Source organism: Natator depressus, chromosome 2 (assembly GCF_965152275.1).
Source record: "Natator depressus isolate rNatDep1 chromosome 2, rNatDep2.hap1, whole genome shotgun sequence".
NCBI lineage: Eukaryota > Metazoa > Chordata > Testudines > Cheloniidae > Natator > Natator depressus.
The window spans coordinates 36,088,469-36,111,704 of NC_134235.1; the positions used below are offsets into that span (position 1 = coordinate 36,088,469).

Consider the following 23,236-nt stretch of genomic DNA (forward strand, 5'->3'; position numbering starts at 1 on the left):
CTTGCTACTCCCAGTCACAACAGCTACAACTGAGCATTCCTGTCGCCTTCTGCCTGATCATGAGCATATCATGAAGGACTGGAAGTAACAGACACACAAGAAGACACCAAAGGGTTGTGCAAAATTACAACAAGAAACCAAGAAGCAGGCAGATGTAGCGCTTCACAGTAAGCTTGAGTAGCCAACTTTAATTTTTGTGATGATTTTAAAACACGAGTTAAACCTAAAAAAGGGGGTGAAACATTTTTCAGTTTTTACTACGGTGCCACACAGCTGACCTTCGCCCCCACGGTCTCAACCCTGGTCGCCCCGCCCATATTCCAACATCTTCCCCCCTTCCCATTTCAATTCCTGGGGGAAACACGGACGCCGGGCCCAGGCTCGGCTGCAGCTCCGGGGCTGGATTACGTCACGTTTCCCACCTGTGGGCTGGGCGCTCCCGCTGCGTCGCCCAGCCGGCAGCTGAGGAGCAAAGGGCAGGGGGCGGCTCGCGACCGCGCGCTCCCTGCCGGCGCATGCGCCCCAGGCCTGTCCGGAGCGGTGCGCTGCGCCCTGGGTAGCGGAGGCGGGAGGCGGCGGGTTACCGGCTTTGCTCGCTGCAGGCGCCGCCCTGTCCCCCATGCTTGTGACGCGTGGCACCGCCCCCCGCTCCTCCTATAAGTGCCGGGCTGCGGCGCCCCGTCCTCTTCTTTCCTGCCTGCTCAGAGTCGTTGCGCGTGTCCCTGCCTGGCCGCCCGCCACCGCCCCGCTCTGCCCGGCTCGCTCCCCTCGCGCTCCCGGCCTGCCCGTCTCTCCGCGCCCGTGCCCCGCCGTCCCAGCGCTGCCCTGCGCTCCCCTTGCCGGCCGCCCCCGCAGCCTATGGCCCTGGAGGGCGCCGCTGCCGCCGCCTGTATTTCTGCTGTAGGTTCCCACATCCCTCTTTAAAAATTCCGCCTAAAAAGCGAAGACGATTTACCAAATCTTTCGGGCCGTTGTCCCACGTGAGTACCCGGGCTGGGGGCAGGGCGGAGGGAGACCCCCCACCCCCGGGGACACTGGGCGTGGGGTGGGGGCAGGCCGACCCCCTGCCCTCCGGCACTGCGTATTGCCGCGCAGGGGCCGGTGGAGGAGGCGGGGGGAGACCCCCCCAAATGCTGGCACATCCCTTCTCAGTATGGCCGGGGAGGGGGGTGGGGTGGAAAGCGAAAGCCCCAAACCCCCGGGGGCTGGGGCGAGGCAGAGACCCCCCCCACGCCTCCAACGCTGGCAGCTGCGAAGCAGACGCCCTCCCAAGCCTGGGGCTTGTCGGCGGGAGGTACGGGCACAGCCGGGCTCTGCGGGCTTTTGGCCCCAGACCTCCCGGCTGGTGGAGGGCAAGTTCCTAGGGCTTGGCAGGCTCCAGCCCCCCAGAAAGAGCGGAGGATGTTTGTCCCCTTCCCCACATGACGAGAGGGCGGTGGATCCAAGCACCGCTTCCATCCTGGGGAGGGATCTGCAGACCTCCGGCCACCCCCGCCCCGAGCAGCGGCTGTGGGAGGCGTGAGCTGCCGGTCCTTGGCAGCCGTGGCGGGCTGGGGGAGCCGCGGGCAGCACCCCCCTTTCCAGCAGCGGTCGCTGGGAAGAAGAGGATGAGTCACAGATTTGCGCCCTCCCCTAGTACGCATTGCTGCGGATCTCTGCCGCTTAATGCGGGGCTGGCGTGTCCTCACTGAGCGGGGCAGAAGTGAGGTGCTGTTGCACATTTAGCAAGGGAATGTGTGTGTGGAGGGTGCTCAGCAGCTGCTCCTCAAACATGGCGGACACCCGTGTGTGTGTGAGAGAGAGAGCGGGGATCTGGGGGCTGCTGTGTCCGTGGCTGATGTATCCGTTCAGTGGGGGGAGGAGAGGAGACGAGCAACAGACCCAAATGTGCCTATGTAAGGGGGGGCTCAGCAGCTGCTCTAACATGGCGGATTCCTGTGGAGGGGGTTGGGTGGCTGTGTGATGTGTCTCAGTCTGAAGTGGGTCAGTTAGCAGTAATAGCAGACTCCTTCTCCAGCTGCTTCTGCATTGCTCGATGCCCTTTTTTTGGGGCTGGGGGAGGAGAGGGGAGTCTCTTGACTTCACTACTTAATAACAGTGAAAGGAGACTCCCCTCTCCCCCAGGAATAGTCCTTGTAGCAGGAACTGTTTCATCATCACTTCTGAGTCAGGGCAGCTCTGACAAGGGGTAGTGTTTCCCTCCCACATGGATCTTCGCTGATTCTCTTTCTCTCTAGTAAACTGACACTCAGAATGCCATTTTGGGGGGCGTAGGGAAATAGGTTTGTAACTAGATGTTTTGATCAGTAAAGAAGGCCTGACTAGACTGGGGAGGAGGGCAAGGGAGCAGAAGAGGTGTTCGTAGCATGGCAGACTCCTCTCGCTTCTCAGAGGCCATGTTGTGTGACTGTGACTATCCATCCGGGTTCTGTTGTGGTGTCACACACCTCTTTTCTTATCCCCACCACTTGAGCCATGTTGTGGGTGCTGGCAAGTGGTAACCCCCAATGATATCTTTATGCTCTGCCTTTGTTACTGGGGTTCGTGACAGGGGCATGTGTGAAGCTCATGTGGCAGCAGTGGGAGGTGTAGGGGTTGAGGATACTGCACAAGGGGCCTACGGTAGCCCTCTCCCAGGGGTCTTAATGTCTTGGGCACATTGACTTAATGCTGATATGCCAATGGGTAAGGAATGCTCTTCTGTACCCCCTCTATCCTGCTTAGCAATCACCCTCAACCTCAGACACAATCTCTCCTTCCCTTGTTGCCTCAAGGACACACACATATTCTCCCCTCCCCACCACCAGTCTGTCAGGCTAACAGTAACTGGGTTGCTGCTGCCCACCAGTTCTTTTGGAATTCTCTCAGTTAAGCCCATTTTCACTGTTTTGGCTGCCTTGGGAGTCCTTTTGGTCTGATTACTTATGTCCTTCTCAGTCACAGTGGTGGCCTGTGGAAAGTATATGAAGGAGGATTGAGTCACTACTCAGCTTCTGGTAGAATGTGTACAAAGCGGGTCTGGCTGTCAGTGTATTCTCAGAGTGGTGTCAGCTGGATATGTTTGTCATGGTCCCAGCATCTGCTTCATTGGAGGGGGGTGCTAGGAGAAAGAAGAGTCAGGTATATTGTTGAGAATTGTGGGGGGGTAGGGGAGTGAGTATACAAAGAGGAGCTCGTGAGGGAACTGTAGGGCTTTTTATACATAGACGCAACAAGGTGGGGACTGTAGTATGTTTTCAAGTGAGTACGCACATGTGTATGAGGTGATAGGGTTTGGAAGACTCATGTTCTCACACTTAGCACGATGCCATCCATATAAAATATAAGCTTGGAGTCAGAACAAATGTGTAACTGCAATAAGGGTGGATCCAAATTGTGGGTATCAGAGGAAAGCAAGACTAAACCTCTTTCAGTCCTTTTGGTATGTATCTTCTGCTATGCAACATCCTGCACAACCAAGAAGTGACAGTACACAGGAGCAAAAGTACTGTTACTGCAATTCTCTGCTTGCTGCAATTCAGATCCTGTCTACAGCAGTCTCTGGTGGCTCAGCATAGCTTGTTTGGGTAGCCCCAGTGGAATACAGCTGCATTGTGTCAGTTGCTGTGGGAAGCGGCTGTATAACAATTACGAAATGGATTAGCTCTGGCTTTCCTTTCTCTGGGCCCCTACTCAGAACTCCGAGTTGTTCTTTTACACTCATGCTTATGTGTGAGTGAGCTGAAGTGTTGCCCCAATTCTTCGTCCTCCCTGAGTTTGTGAGGGTTGCCAGCTTTAGAGATAATGCACTTGCTTGCTGTTCTTCCCTTGGTGAATGTGAAAGACAACAGCATTTCAGCCTGAATAATGGTGGTGGAAGGGGAGGAGGGGTTTGTTCCAGTCTGGACTGGTCCAGTCTGGTTCTTTCCTTCCTGTCACCATGCGAACAATGCTGCTGCCGTTGCCGTCGCGGCTGCTTGCGACACTGCATCCCCCCACCCCATGTGTCTGACTGCAGTGAGTGCAAGAGTGGATGCCCCCTCCGTGCTCTGCCTCATATACACTGAACAGCAATTCTCCCCAAAGCAGCTCCAGCAGGCACTGCTTGCCTTCTCTCTCTATTCCCCAGCCAGGTGGCAGACAGGCAGCACTGAATTCCAAGTCTGTGGGGAAGAGGGGATTGTGGCTGCTTCTGAGGCTAGGACAGGGTTTGGTAGTAACATAGTAATGTAAATATTTCTCTCGGGGGAGGGGTGGGGGAAATCCTTCAGTATTAGAGAAACTGAGCTACAGTGAGCTGTACCTCTGGCTGCCCCAGCCTATGCTGTAAAATTGAAAGGGGACTGTGTACCTTGTCTAGTTTTGAGTCTCAAGTATTTTCCTTAGTGGGCTTGATGCTGATGTGAATGTTCTGTGTAATAAACTGTACCATTCTTACCATAGAGGGGAATTAGGAGTCTCACCTTCTTGGTGGGGGGGGGGGGGTGGTTTTATAAGTGTTGTAAGGCAAAGTACAGCTACTAGGCATTTAGTTTTAAAAAAAAAAACAAAAAACCTCATCTGAAAACTTCTCTTGGTAAAGAACAACTTTTATTGCCACCTTTGAGACTTTCAGTCAAAATAGGGAAAAATCAAGCATTTCAGTCTGGACATGAGGCAATTCCTTTAAAATCTGTGCTGCCCAGATGAATTAGGGACATGTGGCAACCCTGCGTGAAATGTTAGCATATAGTACTTCACATTTTAGCACTGTCCTGTTTTGATCTGGAAACTGAACGTTTTCATTAGTTAAATTCTTTACCTCTTAGAATAAAACTCTTTCCTCAGACGTTCTTGTCAGCTGCTGGAAATGGCCCTGTCAGGGTTCCTCCCCCACTCTGAACGCTAGGGTACAGATGTGGGGACCTGCATGAAAACCTCCTAAGCTTATCTTTACCAGCTTAGGTCAAAAAGTTCCCCAAGGTACAAAATATTCCATCCTCTGTCCTTGGATTGGCTGCTACCACCACCAAACAAATACTGGTTACTGGGGAAGAGCTGTTGGGAAACTTCTTTTCCCCCCCAAATACTTCCCAAAACCTTGCACCCCACTTCCTGGACAAGGTTTGGTAAAAAGCCTCACCAATTTGCCTAGGTGACTACAGACCCAGACCTTTGGATCTGAGAACAATGAAAAAACATTCAGTTTTCTTACAAGAAAACTTTTAATAGAAATAGGAGTAAATAGAAGTAAAGAAATCCCCTCTGTAAAATCAGGATAGTAGATACCTTACAGGGTAATGAGATTCAAAACATAGAGAATCCCTCTAGGCAAAACCTTAAGTTACAAAAAAGATACAGACAGAAATAGTTATTCTATTCAGCACAATTCTTTTCTCAGCCATTTAAAGAAATCATAATCTAACACGTAGCTAGCTAGATTACTTACTAAAAGTTCTAAGACTCCATTCCTGGTCTATCCCCTGCAAAGGCAGCATAAAGACAGACCCTTTGTTTCTTTCCCTCCTCCCAGCTTTTGAAAGTATCTTGTCTCCTCATTGGTCATTTTGGTCAGGTGCCAGTGAGGTTACCTTTAGCTTCTTAACCCTTTACAGGTGAGAGGAGTTTTCCTCTGGCCAGGAGGGATTTTAAAGGGGTTTTCCCTTTATATTTATGACAGGCCCACCTTGACTATCACTACAAAAGGTCCGTGTCTATTGTCCCGGGCGCGTCCCCCCCCCCCCCCCCACCCCTCGCTGTCCTGCTGGTAATAGCTCACCTTAAGTGATCACTCTCCTTACAGTGTGTATGGTAACACCCATTGTTTCATGTTCTCTATGTATATAAATCTCCCCACTGTATTTTCCACTGAATGCATCTGATGAAGTGAGCTATAGCTCACGAAAGTTTATGCTCAAATAAATTGGTTAGTCTCTAAGGTGCCACAAGTACTCCTTTTCTTTTTTCAAGTCAGACTTCATTAATGCTGTTCTATCCTTTATGGATATTTGAGAGTTTACAATTCACTTCTCATGCATGAATATTTCTTTCTATACATTAGTAGAGATCACTAATAAGGGGGGTGTGTGTGGGAAAATCCTGAGTTTAGGACTTAAAATGCTAAGTGTGTTTAAGTAAAATTCCAGTGCATTCCTCTAAACACAACACAACGAAGTTATCACTAGGGAAAATTGTCAATTTTTATTCCAACTCCAAGGAAACTTGCTCTCGCGCTCGCTCGCTCTCTCCTTGTGGCATGTGGCAAAATTTATTTTGACTGTACTGCAGATCATATTTGCTTGTAGTGTGGCCTTTTATGTACTCTAGTAAAGGTCATCTTTTCTGCTTGCAACACCTGTTTAAGAGACTTATCTTGCTGTAAAAGGGCTCTCAGTTTGAAAGCCGCATACAGATGTTCATTTTTTGAACAGCATCCAAAAATAGTGTAGATATTTAAACATTTTGCTTTTGTGAAATTAACACTTGATTTTAAAACGTATTTCTTATGCCAATATGTTATTGACTTGACTTTAATTTTTCCACGGGAATTCTTTAAATTAAAGCTAACTGAACATGAAAAGTAACTTTGTCAGCTAGAAGTAAAGAATCCCAATTCATTTTTAACAAATGTAGTTCAGTTTTAATAGTCATAACTGTATTAGTAAATGTTCTATAGTTTGTGTTGTAAAAGTAATGACATTTTATTAATGAGATTCCACTACAGCACTGCTATTATGCCTTTGTTGGGATGGAAAGAAAGAGGATACATTTGGAGTGCAAATTATGGAATGTGAACTAGCATAATTCTCTTGTGTTTGCTCACTTATCCTTGCCAATACATACATAAGCAACTGCTATGGCTGAAAAGATAAAGATGTGATAAAGGATCTGTAACAGACTAGTTTAGATTGCTATCAGTCATTTTTGGTAGCCCATATGTATTCAGATTTTTAAGTTGAATGTAGATTTACTTTTATTAAATATTGGTAGTATTCTGTTTTTTATACCATGGATTATCACACACTTTTTAATCTCTGCATGTCCCAGGTTTCAAGATGACCAGTTTGCTTACACTGGTTATTTCAATTATTTTAAAATGTGACAGACACTGAGTTTGTACCTGTGAAGAATTCAGTTTGTGTAAGCAGGGCTGGTTTAAACTCCACTGTGACCTATTATGGTACTTTTTGAAATGACTATTGTAATTGAACTCAGGTATATAAACCTCATATTTTAACACCTAAGGGGCTGTCTTCATAGGGACAGCTAAGAAAATTAAAGGTGTGAATTTGAAGTGTATTAGTAAAACTGCATTAAATTCCTGTGTGGACGCTGTTACTCAGAATGGAAGTGGCCTTAGTTTGGTTTATTTCAGTTCACTTTGGAAGTGAATTAAACTAAACAGGATTAAATTAACTTCCAAAGTGAATTGAAATAAACCAAACTAAGGCCACTTTAATTCAGAATGAATGTTTTCATGTAGTGATTTAATGCAATTTAACTATGCCACTTTGAATTCACACCTTTAATTAATTTGAATTAATTTTCTTTGCTGTCCCTCTGTAGACAGACTTTAGTTTTACTTTTGCATCTGTATTTAATAGCTTGGCCCTTAAGGGCCCGTTAAACTGCCAGTTTCTTGATGCACAGACTCTGGCTTCCCCATAGCTCAAGGCCCCTGACTTTTCCCCTAGAATATATTCCCAACCACTCTCTGTTAAGGGGGTGGGTGGGGAGGAAGTAGGAGCACTGTAGGAGGTCCTAGAAGATATGTACCCACTTGGGGGGTGTGGGCTAATTAGAGCTGGGTAGGAATTGGGGAAATACGTTTTTGACTCTGAGGGGACTTGTGGTGCATGCAGCATCTCGACTTGGATTAATTAAATGTGGTCCGTGAGAGAGGCACTGCAGGCCTATGAACTATGGGAAGCTCTTCAAAGAGGATCTGTTCTAACAAACCTGTAGTTCATCATGGGTGGGCCATCAGAACAGTGGTGCTCTTTGCACCACTTCTGACTCTGCTAATCCCCTCAAAGATGACTATTAAATTCCATGTGTACCACCTGCTGACAATTACAGTCCCATACCCCCTGATGTCACTCCATACTCAAGCTTAATTCTCCTGTGTACTTCCCACTGTCTCCCTCACCCGTGGATTGTTATATTTTGTCCTTGTATCCACTGCCTGTAGTCCCATTTTCAATCGTTGCACATAGCTTTGACCTCCTGTGCTCCTATATAGGCACCTGTTCACCCCCACCCGCTGTCCCGATTTTTCATAGTTGCTATCTGAGACAATAAGGGGAGGAGGTTCTAGGAGGACATAAATGTCAAGAGGCCATAAGGTGGATAACATCTATTGATAGTTAAACATGTCACTGATGACAGTTTGTCTTGCTTATGCTCATTTGTGTGTGCACTCACCTTTGAAAAACAGGCTTTAAGTTGTTGTAAATTACTATAAAAGGAGACAGCAGTCCATATTAAAAGTGCAGTTAAGAACAGAAGTTGCATATTTGAAGGTAAAGTGGTGTTTACTCCTAAGTTATCAATTTTATTTGTCTATGTATTTTTCCTACAGGGCAAACTCTCTGATCAGGTTTACAACTATCCAGAAGGCCTAGGAGAAGTGCTTTATAGAGAACAGTTCGACTTCAACGCCGAGCCACCTTGGGAACCTAGCTGATGATAGTAGGGTTCCATCTCCTAACTTGTCCATGTAAGTCTCTCTTTTTTTATGGCTACACAAGCAAGGAAACAACTTAGAGAAATGTGTAGGACACATCTATTCTCTTTTATAGATCCAGACAGCTTGATAAATATTTAATTTACTTTGTTACAAGAGTTCTTAATAGGTGGGGAAATGTGTGGAATCTTGGGCTACAAATCAGGAATGCACTTAAATTTGTGCTGAAGTCTCTCCCTACTCAGGAAGGGTGCTTAAGCATGTGTTTAAGTCCCACTGAAGTCAGATGCTGAAATGCTTTCCTGAATCACAACTACAGGCTACAGAAATTTTTGAAATAAAATGCTATGTTTATTTCCAATCTGTTTGACAATTGTAGTTCCATTGTGCTAAGTTGGAGATCATAGCTATTTAGACTATTGAATCATAATGTTTGGCACAGCACTATATGTTTTTAATGTTTTATATCTAAATAGTTAAATCTGCTCTTGTAAAGAGTCAGTATGAATACTGCTCTAGAAGGGTGAGCCTCCCCAAAAGCCTGTCTGCATTATTTGCTAATTACCTTGCTACTTCCACAAATAGTTATAGTTCAATTAGAGTAGAATCTTGAATTCTGTGCTGGACTGACATTATGTACAAATTATAAACAGACTTAAAATTACAGTGGCAGGCTACGAAAGAAAGCAACGACTTTGCTCTCTGATAATGAATGTCCATACCAGATCTTCCAATACCATTACACTTGCACTTCTGATGACTTAAGTGTATTAGTGACTAAATGTTCAGGTATTAGTTGTTGTAAATTTCTTAAAGTTGAAAAACCTAATTTCTTGGAAATCCAGAACTCATGCAAGTCATTTTTGAATCAATTTATTGTTGGGTTTTTTTTTCCAGTGGCCTCTTTTAACTTGCAAGATCTTGCTCTGTATTTTGCACTTGCATAGTCTCCTTTTGTATAATATTGAAAAACTTAAGATGGCTATCATAAGTCTTACTGTTTAAGTGTAACCCTAAAAGTTAAGATGGTTTGATATTCTATACATGGTACCTTTTTTTCTCAGTTTGGCTCAAAGTAATATGCTGTATTGGTTTATTTGCTAATTGCTGTATAACTCTTACTTAAAACTTCGGGGTGAGATTTCCAAAAGCACCCAAGCGAGTTAGGAACACTCATGTGCTTTTGAAATGACCCTTCAGAGTTAAATGAGATACCAAAGTGACTGGTATTTATAAGGTATCTAATACAGATGGAATCCTATATTAGAAAACACTTTGGGGAACAATTTGGCTGATCATGACTTGTAGCTTCGTTTTGTTGGGATTATTTTTCTTCAAGCTTAGGAGAAAATTGTTTTGAATTAATCTAAATATGCTTACTTTTATGCTTACCTTCTGAGAGAATGTTTCTCAAATTGAAAACTGCCTGAAAATCTCTTGCTTGCTGTTTTGCAGATAACACCTATGATTACTGTAATAGATGTTTCTTTTTCAGGTGTTTTTTTTTCTTTTTCCCACTTTGAGTTTCACTGCACTTTTTACATGGTCAGTTCTCCTTGACAGATGGGTCTTTCACAGAAATAGGGGATAAAGGGAATACATTTAAAATGATAGGAAAATGTCACTGCAGAATCAGAAGAATTGTCAGAGTTAGGTGGGTGTAATGTACAATCTAAAACAATTTTAAATTCGTTTTGAAAACTGGCTAGATACAAATCTCTTTAAGTTGATTAGATACAAAAGCTACTAGACAAAATGTTCTAATGTTAAAGCCTCCTAATTCATTTTTTTTTTTACTGGTGAATTAGCAGACACGCCATAGGAAATAGTGAAAATTGGTTTATCGTAGAGCTGGATATATTGTTTGTAACGATGTCTTAAGACATTCTGGTTTTCTGTTTTGTGGTAGGAACTGTTACTCTTCAAGTGGTATGATATGAATTTAAGGAGATTAAATCTTAATTTACTAGTGATGTATAAAGCCACAGCACACAACTGTTAATCAGCCAATATACGCACATATTGGGTGTGCTGAAGCACAGCAGTCCCTCAGACACAGCCAAGATGTGTTTAAATTAGCTGATTAATGTGCACCTAGGGAGTTTGTTCCACTTATAAAATGGTTTATTGAGGAAAGTCAATTAAGCATTTAAGCATAATTATTAATCTGTTTCATACAGACACTCATAAAAATCTGCTTATGTCTGAGGATGTGTTTATATTCCCATTAAACCTGCTTCCCTCCCATTTTTCTTCCTTCTCTTCCAGCTGATGGTGGCAAAGGAGGAACTGCTTGAGCTGTTTTCCTTTGAAACTACTATGATCCCATTCTCTTGCTTAGCTCTGCCTTGCTCTTTCAAGCCCTGCTCCTGCTGAACAGCATTTCTGGGCTAGCAAATGTGGTTTGATCTACTTTAGAAAATCTGCTTTGTTTGCTGCCAGATCCCGCTGAATGGAGAGATGAAGGGAAGTAGTAGGCAGTGGGGAAGCCATTTAACTTTTAGCCAGACCCATCTCTGTCAGGTGAAAGAAGTAGTGGTTCAGAGCTGTCTGAATTTTACAGCTCTTGCCTTCTCTGATCCCATCAACCACTTTTTATAAGATAATTTAAAATTAAAGATTATTCAGATGAAAATTTAAGATTTAAATTTAATAATTTTTAAAAGTGCTTGGCTATTACAGCAATCTTGTTGAAGAAACTTTGTAGTCCTGACGTGAATTCATTGGGAGAAAATTACATGTTTGAAGTCTCTTCTCCCACTCAGACTGCAGCTTTCATCCAAGCCATTTTTGTAATCTTTTAGAAAAGCAACCTTAGAATTGCATTTTTAATCCTAGACTAAAGGCTTTCAATGGATACTACTTAGGTTAAATAACACATGTTGTAGTAATGCATAATTGAGTGCGCTTGGTTAAATTTAAAAGGTCTATCTCATGTACGTATATATCATATCTCATGTACCCATTACTGTAGTATCCAAGCACCTCACAATCTTCAGTAAATTTAGTGGCCAAAGAACTATGGGAGAAACTTGGGCAAAACATAAACAATTGATTTATCCTAAGCTTTGCATATTTGAAAGTCTTGGATTCTTCAGTTACTGTTCAGAAGTCCCTGTGCAGATATTGACTTTAAATCCTGACTGTAGTTTTGCCAGGTGAGCAGAGCTGAAGCCGCTTAACGAGTTTATTCCTTTAAGTTCTTGCAGTCAACTTTTTTCTCATATAATGATGCCTAATGGATGTATTCACTTTTGATTTATTAGGTGAGTATAAGTTTTACTATATGTACGGTCCATAAGAACTGATCAGTAGTAACATTATTTTTGGCTTCACTCCTCACATACCCAGTTGTAGAGCTACAGTTCAACTGCAAAACCAGAAAACGAGCTGAGCTAAACATAAACACATCAGCTCAGTGTTCCCACTGATTAGACTACTGAAGAAAGGGCAGTCAGGGAGTAACTTTGTCAGCAGATGTTGTAAGGAGCAGGGGATCACAAACTTTCATAACTTTCCATAAACCTGTGGGACCAGTGGTTTCTATTAAGCTCTGATTTTTGATATTGGTGATATCCCAGAGTGGTGTATTCCTATAGACCAGAAGTGACAGTCATGATTATCTAACCTGACCTGCACATCACAGGCCACAGAACCTCACCCACCCACTCCAGTTTGTCACATCTTGATTTAAAGACTTCAAGTTACAGAAAATCCACTATTTAATCTAGTTCAAACCAGCAAGTGACCTGTGCCCCATGCTGCAGAGGAAGGTCCATCCCCCCCCCGCCCATCAGACACATGCCCAACCCCCAGGTCTCTGCTAGTCTGACTAGGGATGTGGGGGATTCCTTCCTGTCCCTGAATATGGTGATCATAAGATCCTGAGCATGTGTGAGAGACCCCCCCAGCCAGATACCTAGGAAAGAATTCTCTCTTGTAATTCAGAGCCTTTGCCATCTAATGTCCCATCTCCGGCCAGTGAAGATATTTGCTACTAGCAGTCTTGGATGGGCCAAGTGCCATTGTGGGGCAGCTTCATCTTACCATTCCCTTCATAAACTTAGCAAGCTTAGTATTGAAATAAGTTAGGTTTTTTGCCCCACTGCTCCTCTTGGAAAGCTGTTCTGGAACTGCACTCCTCTGCTCATTAGAAATCTTGGTCTAATTTCAATCCTAAACTTGTTGATGGCCAATTTATATCTATTTGTTCTTGTGTCAACATTGGGCCTTAACTTAAATAACTCTTCTCCCTTGCTGATGTTTATCCCTCTGATGTATTTATAGAAAGCAATCATATCTCTTCTCAGCCTTCATTTTGTTAAGGAGCATAGCTTGTTTAGCCTAAGTCTCCTCTTGTGAAGTAGATTCTTCATTCCTGTGGTCATCCTAGTAGTCCTTTTCTGTACCTGTTCCAGTTTGAATTAATCTTTCTTAAACATGGGAGACCAGAATTGCACACAGTATTTCAGATTAAGTCTCATCAGTGCCTTGTATAATAACTCTTTCCTGACTCCTCTGGAAATACCTCTCCTAATGCATCCTAGGAGCATATTAGTTTTTTTCACAGCTACATCACATTGGTGGCTCATAGTCATCCTGTGACTGACCGATACTGTGATTCTCCTCGTCCTCCTGTCTCTTCTGACTGATATGTCCCCATCTTATAGCAAAAATTCTTGTTGTTAGCCATAAGTGCATGTCTTTGCACTATTAAATATCACCCCTTTTCTATTACTCCAGTTTTCAAGATTATCCAAATCATCCTGTATGATATTCCAGTTTTCCTCTATGTTGGTAATACCTCCCAGCTGTGGCATCCGCAGATTTTATTAGCGCACTCCCACTATTTGTTGCAAGGACATTAATTAAAATGTTATAGGATTAGTCCCAAAACAGTTCCTTGAGGAACTCCACTAGTAACCTCCCGCCAGCTTGACATTTCACTTTTCCTCATGATCCATTGTAGTCTCCCATTTAACCAGTTCCCTAGCCACCTTTTGATTCTTGTATTAATCTCCATCTTCTTCAATATAACTAATTTCCCAGGTGGAACTGTATCAAATCCTTTACTGAAATCTAGGTAGATTAGATCTACTGCATTTCCTTTGTCTAGAAAAATCTTATTTTAAAGAGAGAATTTTGTCTGGCATGATTTACCTTTTTAAACCATGTTGTATTTCATCCCAATTACTGTTTGTTTCTGTCTTTAATTACTCTTTCAAAAATTGTTCTAAGACCTTACAGGCCTATTACTTTAACCCCAACTGTATGCAGTTTCCCAGATCACTTTTCTCCCTTTCTTAAATGTAGGCATTGTATTTGCACTTCCTCCAGTCATAGAGTACAAGTTTATGGATTCATTAAAAATCCTTGCTATTAGGCTTGCAATTTCATGTGCCACTTCTTCTAATAGCATTGGATGGAGATTATCTGGCCTGCCCAATTTTGTCCCATTAAACTGTTTCAGTTTGGCTTCTATCTGTGGTAATTTCTACATCTGTATCCTCATTCCCATTAACCACCCTGCCACTGTCCCCAAGTGCCTCATTATTCTTAAAAACAGAGGCAAAATATTTAAGTGGTTGACCATACCTACATTACCTTTAATCTCCACCCCATCCCTCAGTGCTTACTGGTCCTACTTTTTTCATTGTTTTCTTTATATGGCTAAAATAACCTTTTACTGCTGGTTTTAATACTTTTTGCAAAGTCCAACTTTGCTTGACTTTTGGCAATTCTCACTTTTTTTCTCTACACTTTCTGACCTCCAAGAGGTAGCTTTCCTTGCTGATCCATCCCTTCTTCCATTCCTTGTAGGCTTTTTGCTTTCTCAATAATCTGGTGCTTGTTCATCCAGTTTGGTCTGCAACCCTGCCTTATGAATTTTTCCCCTTGCTTGGGATGCGGGCTCCAGATACTATCTTCAACTTTGATTAAAAGAAAAGGAGTACTTGTGGCACCTTAAAGACTAAGCAATTTATTTGAGCATAAGCTTTCGTGAGCTACAGCTCACTTCATCGGATGCATACTGTGGAAAGTGTGGAAGATCTTTTTATATACACACACAGCATGAAAAAATGCCTCCTCCCACCCCACTCTCCTGCTGGTAATAGCTTATCTAAAGTGATCACTCTCCTTACAATGTGTATGATGATCAAGTTGGGCCATTTCCAGCACAAATCCAGGGTTTAACAAGAACATCTGGGGGGGGGGGGGGAACAAGGGGAAATAGGTTACCTTGCATAATGACTTAGCCGATCCCAGTCTCTATTCAAGCCTAAGTTAATTGTATCCAATTAATTCGAAGCCTCTTCCACATTCAAATCCTTCATTTCTTCAGTTCAGTCCACTTCCCTAACTAATTGCCTTCATTGGTTTTTTTTTTTGAGTCAAGGGCCCTAGTTGCACACCTGTTTATCCTTCCTTTTAGTTTAAACTAAAAGGAACTCATGAATCACTAAAACCAAGGTTGTCCTTTACAACCATCTCTTCTATGAGGTCCTTGCTGCTTACTAAATTTAAAATGGCATCACCTTTTCTTAGTTCAGTGACTATTTGGTAGAAAAAAATCTGTCAGCTATCACATCCAGGAATATCGGTGAAAAATATTAGGTCTCTGTCCATATCCAGATCAGATCCTGGAGTCTGTAGCAAACCTCAAGTGTTATCCCAGTGGAGTCGTCTTTCTTCCCCAAAGTGACTTGAACCTGAACAGATTGTTTGTTTGTTTTTTTATCTGTTCCATCACTTTATAATCCACCTCGTCATTAATATACCATGCCACTCCACCACCTTTACTTTTTTCTGTCTTTCCTTAACTGTACATATACTTCATACCTGTAATCCAGTCATGACTGTTATTCCACCATGGTTTCCATTATCCATATAATAACTTCCTCATCAGTAGTTCTAGCTCCTCCATTTTGTTACCCAGGCTCCTTGCATTGGTGTACAGATATCTTAATTGTTTGTTTGGCATAACCCAGATTTCTATCCTGATTTAGTAGTAGTTTTACTGCCAGTATCGCCTACCTGACTGTTACTGTCATTGGTACTGGCACTATCTTTTTATTTTGTTGTCCATTCTCCTATCCTCTTTCTTTCTCAATTGCTGTGTTTTTTACTTGATTTTCCTCACTCAGTATTTTAATCAGGTGTAGTGATTACATGACCATCTCCAATTATCTCTTCTGAATTCCTAGTTTAAAGCTCAGTTGTCAACCTCCATCCCAGAAGTCTATTTCCTGCCCTACTCCGGTGGAGTGTATCCCATGCAAACAGTCTTCAACCACAGAGGCATTCGTGGACAGAACACCCACAATCCCTCCTTATAGCACCATTGCCTGAGCCGCTGTTGATCTTCATAACCTTGTCTCTCCCTTTCTGACCTCCTCTAGCAACATGTAGAATCCCAATGACTATCACCTGAGCCTCTGTTTCTTTAAGCATTTTCCCCAGCCTGGCATAGTCTCCTTTGATGTGTCCCAACAAGAATCTTGCTCTATCATTCCTTCCCATGTGAAGGACAATCAGTGGATTCATTCCTGCTCCCACTAGCACTTCCTTCAGCCTCAGTCCACATTGCATATCTTAGCCCTTGGCAGAGAGCACACCCTTCTAGTCTCCAGATCTGCTCTGGTGACTGGAGTGTCTGTTCTTAGTAGGGAATCCCCAATCAGATCTGCCTCTACTGGTGTTGGTGTGGTTCTCTGGACTTCCTCATTCTCTTCTTGGCATAACCCAGATTTTCACAAATTTTAGCTGCTTAATTCCCTCCAGCCTCTGCAGAGGTAACTTTTTCACTCTATTTTCTCTTTGTAATTATGCCTGGGGGTGCCGTACATAGGACCTTCTCCCCCTTCACCTGCTGTAATGGCTGCTACCTGTTTAGAGGCAAAGCCCAATTTTTGTCTCAGACTCTTAATTAGTGATTCATGATGACTATGATTTGCAGGTGCTCTGCCCTGCTTCAAGGTTAATTTCTTTACCATACCTTGGAGCACATAATTCTCTTTCAATTTTCTCAGAGGCTTTAGCTTGGTCTGCCAGGAATCTTTCTCTCTTTGCATTCCTGGAGTGCCTCTTTCACTGTTTTCAGCTGACTTTGGGTATTTGTAGCCAGCACCTTCCAATTGTCTGCTCCCTTTTCTGTCTGTGCCTTTTCCTCTTTACATGAAGACAAGTGGAGGTAAGAATCCGTACATGCCTCCCACAACAGCCAAATTGCTGCTGCATCTCTTTTGGCAGCACTAGAAGATTTGTATATGAGGATATACTGAGCCAATCTATCCTCTAGGTCCGAAATAGTGCAGACATCAACTAGGGCTTGTTTAGTCCAAGGACTGTGCCCAAATTTTTGAAGGATTTGTTTAAAAGGTGTAATTTTTTTAACAAAAGGTGAGGTTGGAGTTCCTTCTCACTCCATTCCTCCCTCTGGTACTGGCTTACCCAGTTTTCTTTTAAACATCTTAACACAGGTATTTCAATCTCTTTGTCACTCCTGGTATTACTCAGCGAGTAACACAGCCTAGATTCTGAAATCGTAGCTTATCAAATTTCCTCGTCATACCTGGCACAGGTCAGCGAGTGACACAGCCTAGATTCTCTGATCCTGCTACTCCTTGTTCCAGCGAGCAGCACTGCCTGGCCCTTAGGCCTTCTTGTTGCCCCTGATACTTCAGTGAACAATAGGAATTGGATTCTGTAATCGTAGCTTAATTTATACACTTTCCCCTGCTACCTTCCCGGAGGCCAGCAGGTCTGGTTAACCTAATAAAAATGCCTAGCTCAGTAGAGCTGGCGCTGTGCACACCAATATTTACAACAACTGAGGTTTTTTACCAATATTCCCCCTTTCGTAATTCTCCTCCAAAATGTTACACCAATAAAATAAAAACCAGCAGGATCTTATTAAAGGGGAAAAGGCAAAATGCCACATTTATTGTGAATACAGAAAGAATCATAGTAAGCAGTTATAGCTATAAGATTCCATTCAATTTCATATTTATTCACATTCTCTCACACACACACATTCTGCCAGGTTATCATAGTTACCAGCCTGAGTTGCTCATGTTTGCCCACTGGCCAGGTGGCCTGGACATGAGGGAGCAGGGCCTTGTCAGATGCACATCTGATGCTCCTGGAAGTTGGTTTGCAGAATCGGACCCCAAAGTTCTCACTTTCTAGAGTCCATTTTATAGGAATTTCTTCCTATGCCAGTCTATGGGAATTGCTTCATCATGCTGTTGCTGAATCAGTCAGCAGATGGCACATTCCTGACAGCTCCATGCTTGCCAGATGTTATCTTGTCCTTTGGTTCTCCCATTCTTGAGGCTGTTGGGTGGATTCCAGTCTGCCCTCCGGGGGTCCTCTGGTTGTTTCCACTTGACGCCTTCTTCAGCCAATGGACACTGGATTGTTAGGCTGGCACCTCAGGCTGATCATTCAGTTAGGCTGATCATCCAGTTATTATCCACACCAAGCATACATCCTCTCTCTGTTTTAATCACAATTGTTAACAAAGCGAGATGAATACAACAAAAGAGCGGAGAGTCTCTGGGTGCTGTTTCTGTTAGAGTATTGCTTTGAGTCTCTCTCTGTGTGAGTAGTTGTTGTTACAAAGAATTGCTTTGAGAACAGACTCTGTCTTAGAATGTACTAACACAATTAGCAGCTTGCAAGTTTCACACAGAGGGAGAGAAACAGTACCAAAAACCAAGAGACCTCTTAATTAGTAATACCCTGGAATTTAAACTATGGGGAATCAAACTCATTTGTGATTTTAATACAGAACTTCTTTAATATGATCCGATATGGGTGCCTGATCCCCTTTGCCAAGCTGCTTTCTCTTGGTATCCTCCTTCCTCCCCCACAAACCTTCCCCTCTCAAGATGTTGGCACCCTGGGGGTAAGACTTACCTTTCAATGTGTGTATGTTGTAGTGGCAGACTGAGAGAAAATGTAGATTGGTTCAGAGTCATAATGCACTCTGAGATTTCATTAAATAAATTACCCAAACCCGTCTGCAGAGGCTGTATAGAGACTTGAAGGCTCTATAAGGCATTTGGCTTTAGAACAATTCTTGCAGAATTCTATAAATTTTGTATCTGTGCGGCTGATGTGTAAGTGCCATAAGAACTGAAGCCAAAAATAGTACTCATGAACATGCCAAAGTAAAGCAGATTTCTTGGGACTGCATATCGAGCTAATGTGGTGTTTTTCCCCCCCCTTCTCTTGTACCAGTTTGGGAGTGGGAAGGTGGTGCTGTCTGGGCAATTAGCAGTTCTACATCCATTCAGAGTTTGCCCTATTGCCTTTTTGAATAAGATCCTCCTATGTCTCTTGACTTGCCTCTGAGTAACCTCCTCCAACCGAGGACAGCCTGCATGTGCAATTACTAATCTGTCCCCTACCCACCTGAAAGCCTATAGCCTCTCATACCCATCTTACAGCCCAGCAGCCACCCCAATACCAGGTTTTGCACAGAAGGCCCTTTCTATGCAGCAATAACTTGGAAAAGTCAAAGGGCACTTCTGAGGGGGAAAAAGGAATGCCATTTCCAGATTGTGGGGAAAGAAACATTTTTAGAGGTGGAGATTAGGTGTGCAATAATAAGTACTTGTGCTTTTTTGCTTTAGATTTAGAGAGCTCCCACCAGAGTGCCCTGAAAGCAGAGGGGTGGCTTTTGGAGGATTGTCCAAAGATCAAAATGGAGCATATAGTCCTGCAATGGATATGATATAGAGACGAACAGCTGCTAGAGTCCTTTTCCTTAGAGGTCAAATATTGCACCCTAACCTTCCAGTGGTCCTGCAAAATACAGAACACCTTACTGGACCTACCCTTTCACTTATAGGACATTTGCACACTGTTCTTCCATATCGAGTGAATCACCTACAGGAGTGTTTTGAGCACACTTTAGGTTGTCCGTGCCTCAAGTCTATTCATCTTAAGTTTGTACTATAGTCTTGGTTAATTGTTTTTGGTTTCATTAAAGAAGCAATGTCGGAGTGATGGCTTTGTTAATTTAGTACCTTCGTTTTGGTACAGCTTGGCTGAAAAATTTTAGTGAGGCACAGCACAATCCATAAATGGCATAATATTCCTCCCTGTCACCTCTTAATAAAATGAAACACACCTTGGTTTGTTTCTTGGTTACAGTGACTTATTACCCCTAACAGCTTCTGGCCTTGAAGTAGGAGCATAGTGCATGCCTCACCTTGTTTCCTTGACCACTTGCGGCATGTTCAGCAGCACCCTTTCTGTCTGGTTCAAAAGTCTCTCCACAGCCTGCTCCCACCCATCCTCCAGGCTCTCCTTTGTTCTTACAGATGTACAAAATATAGCAGGTACTTATGATGAGGCACTTAATGATAAACATCCAGCCTCTTCATAAGGTACCACACACCTATCTTTCCTTCCAGACTCACACTCCATTGGCATTCTGTACCTACTCCTGCCAAAATCAAACTGCTCCTTTTTCTTGGCCAAGTGTACAGCAAAAGGCTTTGAGCCACAGAAATAGAGGATAAGCCTGGTCTCCCGGAATGACAGGAGGAGCCATAACTCCATGAATGTCTGTAGTGGTTGTGGAGCAAATATTGCATTGCCTATTCCTGCAAGGAGGCCTGAATTTCTAAATATCCTGGCATTATGGACCTCCAACCCACTGCACATGAATATTGATGAATCTTCCATGGTGATCAACCATGTTTGCAGCAGCATGGAGAAATGCCTCTTCCTGTTGATAGTCTTTGTTTCAGTGTGGGAGGGGCAAAAAATAGGCAGGTGGATCCCATTTATAGCCCATATGCAATTCAGGAGCTCCATCCATGAAAAGTCATCAAACTCCTGTGCCTTGCCAAGATTCATTACATAGCACAGCAGCACCCTCACAGCATTGGAAACCTGATCAGAATAGCCCCAACAGTTGATCTGCCAACATCAAACTGGTTAACTACTGACCTGTTAGCAATCAGGGGTGGTGAGCTTCCAGAAGGTGATGGCCACATGCTTCTTCACAGTGAGGGAAGCTCTTAATATTGGTGTTCTGCTGCTCTCACAGCTCTGAAGCAAGCTCTGTACAGATCTTTAGGAAAGTGGCCTTTCTCCCTGTGAAGTTCTGCAGCCACTGCTGGTCATCTCAGTTCTGCATCAATATTTCATCTCACCAAGTGAGAGTTGGCTGAAACTAGAAGCAGCACGCCACCAAATAAAGCTGCTCTGTATAAATGCTGTGCAGAAGTAACTGCTTGATTTAATCCTCCTCCTCTTTTAGCTGTATTTCCGCATCATCCAAAGCCCTATGAACCTGCAGAGCTGAATCCATCTGTCTGCACAACTCCCAGTGCATGTGTATCATCCTGTTTATATTAATGACTGTCATAGCACAGGGGTTCATCTGTTCTGCCTGACAGATTGGAAAATGGCACTGGCAAAATTAATGGATGCTGGGTAGGAGTCATGAGTCTGTTAGTTCGAACCCCAGTTCCAGAATTCTTGTAATTTTCAGTAGGCATCACACTGCACTGCAAGAAAAATCGGAGCAGAGTGGTGGAACATTGTGCCATGAGAGATCTGCCCAGAATACTTACGAGTTAATATGGACAAGTGCAGAGAGAGAACTGTGTGGATGCAATGATTAACAATACAGATGCCTTAAACCAGCGTAACAAAGCAGTGTAGATGCTTTGGTTCAGTAATTAAATTGCTGCACTTTACATAGTGATCTAGTTTGTTTATGCAGACCTGGCCTAAGTGGAGTGTGACCCCACATGTTCCCATGGCCTTGTTAATGGGGAAATTCAGTTAACTGAAGTACCAAAATCTTTTTTTTGTATACGGAAGATGCACAGAATGGCAGAGTAGTGGTGGTTTGGAGTATCTTAAACAGGGATTTTTATATATATATATATATATATATTCAATGTTTGGAGTTTCTTGTATAATCTTGTAGTCTGGGTTTTACTATGTAAAACCAGGGTCTAATGGCACTTCCTGACTCAACAGAATAGCTCCTTGGATATATTCAGTCATATGTGCTGGCTTTAGTGATAATACTTTTGCTGGTTTTTACTTGTTAGCTCTGCAGAATTAACACAGCTAGTGATGTAAGATGAATTCTCTTCCTCTTAGTGCATCAACAGACTTGTTTGCTAAATTTCCAATCTGTTACCTCTGTAATTCCACTGAAGCCAATGGAGTTGAAAGTTGTTACTGAGAACCTAGCTTAGCCTGCAAAGCCCCTGATACTGATTACAGCGCATCAGAAAAATTACATCAGAATGCTTTTGTGACAAAAAATGTCCTGTTTGCCAAACTAAAATTTTCTGTGGGAAGTTTCAGCTTTTCTGAAAAGTTTTGGGTTTTTCTGTCAGGAAAATCAAAATGATGGTTCCCTGGCTTTAGGCCTCAAAGGTTTTTGTCAATTTAAATTTCTGTGAGTGAAATTGATAAAAGGTTTCCAGAACAGGTGCCAAGGCTGAGCACCCTGACTTGGTCTCTCAAACTCCCCCCTCTCTCACAGCTGTGGCAGAGACTGACCTTTGCCTCTCTAGCCCTGGAGCTAGAGGGGAGGCTCTGTACCCCGGCTCTCTGCATCTTTGGCAGCCTGGCTGTAAGCACTTTTCAATTTCATTTGTTAGGAAGCTGAAAAATTCCAGTTTGGTTCTCCCCAAATGGATTTTTTTCTTGAAACATCTTCCTGTGAATTTTTTTTGTATTTTTTGACCATTTTGTTGTGGTTCAAGATTATTCCCCCCCCCCCCCCCAAAAAAAAAAAAAAAAAACCCCACCAAAACCCACAAACAGGCAAAAAACCAACCCCATGGGTTTGGTGGGGGGGGGGGAGGGGGTTGGTGGGAAGTGATTTCTATTTTCTAGCTAGCTTTCAGGTGATATATATCAAAGAAGGAAACCACCTTAACTTGTTTTAGAGCATAGACTGTGTATCCAGTGCTGTCAGTTTAAATAAATAACAAATGCCTTAGTTTACAGTTTATGGACACTCAAATACAATAAACAAATATTTGGTTTGAATTGCTTTTCAAAGTAAAACTGAATTTTAACTTTTTTGGCTTTGATATTTGTATTAACAGCCGTATTTAAGTATTTTACATTAAGATACATTTTTAATGTATCAATAATTGAAAGTTTTTAATCTAGGGATCCACTCTCTTACATCCCCAGGCTCTTCATCGTTTAACACCTACATCAAAGGTAGCAATTACATGGCTGTGTGGCTGTCTTTTATAGTGCTCAGTTGATGGTAGTTGGGTCTGCCTTAAACAATATTGTCTGAAGAGTGACACTTGTGGGGTAAAGAGGGTATTGTTACTGCCAACACATTACATTTATGTGACTTTTTTATGGTAATTCAACATTCCAAGCAAAACTTTCACTTCATAGTTTGGAATGGTGGTTTCTGCCCAAGTTGTTCAGAGTGAGGTGCAGAAAAAGATTAAAATTAAGAGCTAAACCCCTGTTTCCTCCTTCTGTTTGTCATTTTTGCCCCCCCCCCCCCCCCCCAGCTATCTTGTCATCTTTGATTCCATCTAATGTGTTGGTGGGGGCGAGGAGAAGGGATTTGAA

The 23,236-nt window shown here is 43.1% G+C and overlaps 1 protein-coding gene across 2 annotated transcripts in view; it reads left to right on the forward strand.

Annotated features, from left to right (window-relative positions):
* Nucleotides 1–747: 747 nt before the first annotated feature.
* The window catches only part of AZIN1 (antizyme inhibitor 1), a 60,115-nt gene continuing 37,626 nt past the window's right edge, over nt 748–23,236 (forward strand). The window contains exons 1-2 of one of the 2 annotated variants that reach the window (XM_074944008.1): nt 748–900; nt 8,540–8,677. The gene's annotated coding sequence lies outside the window, so the exon portion shown is untranslated. Of the gene's footprint in view, nt 981–8,539; nt 8,678–23,236 lie in introns of both variants that reach the window. The other variant, XM_074944007.1, reaches the window with a different exon arrangement.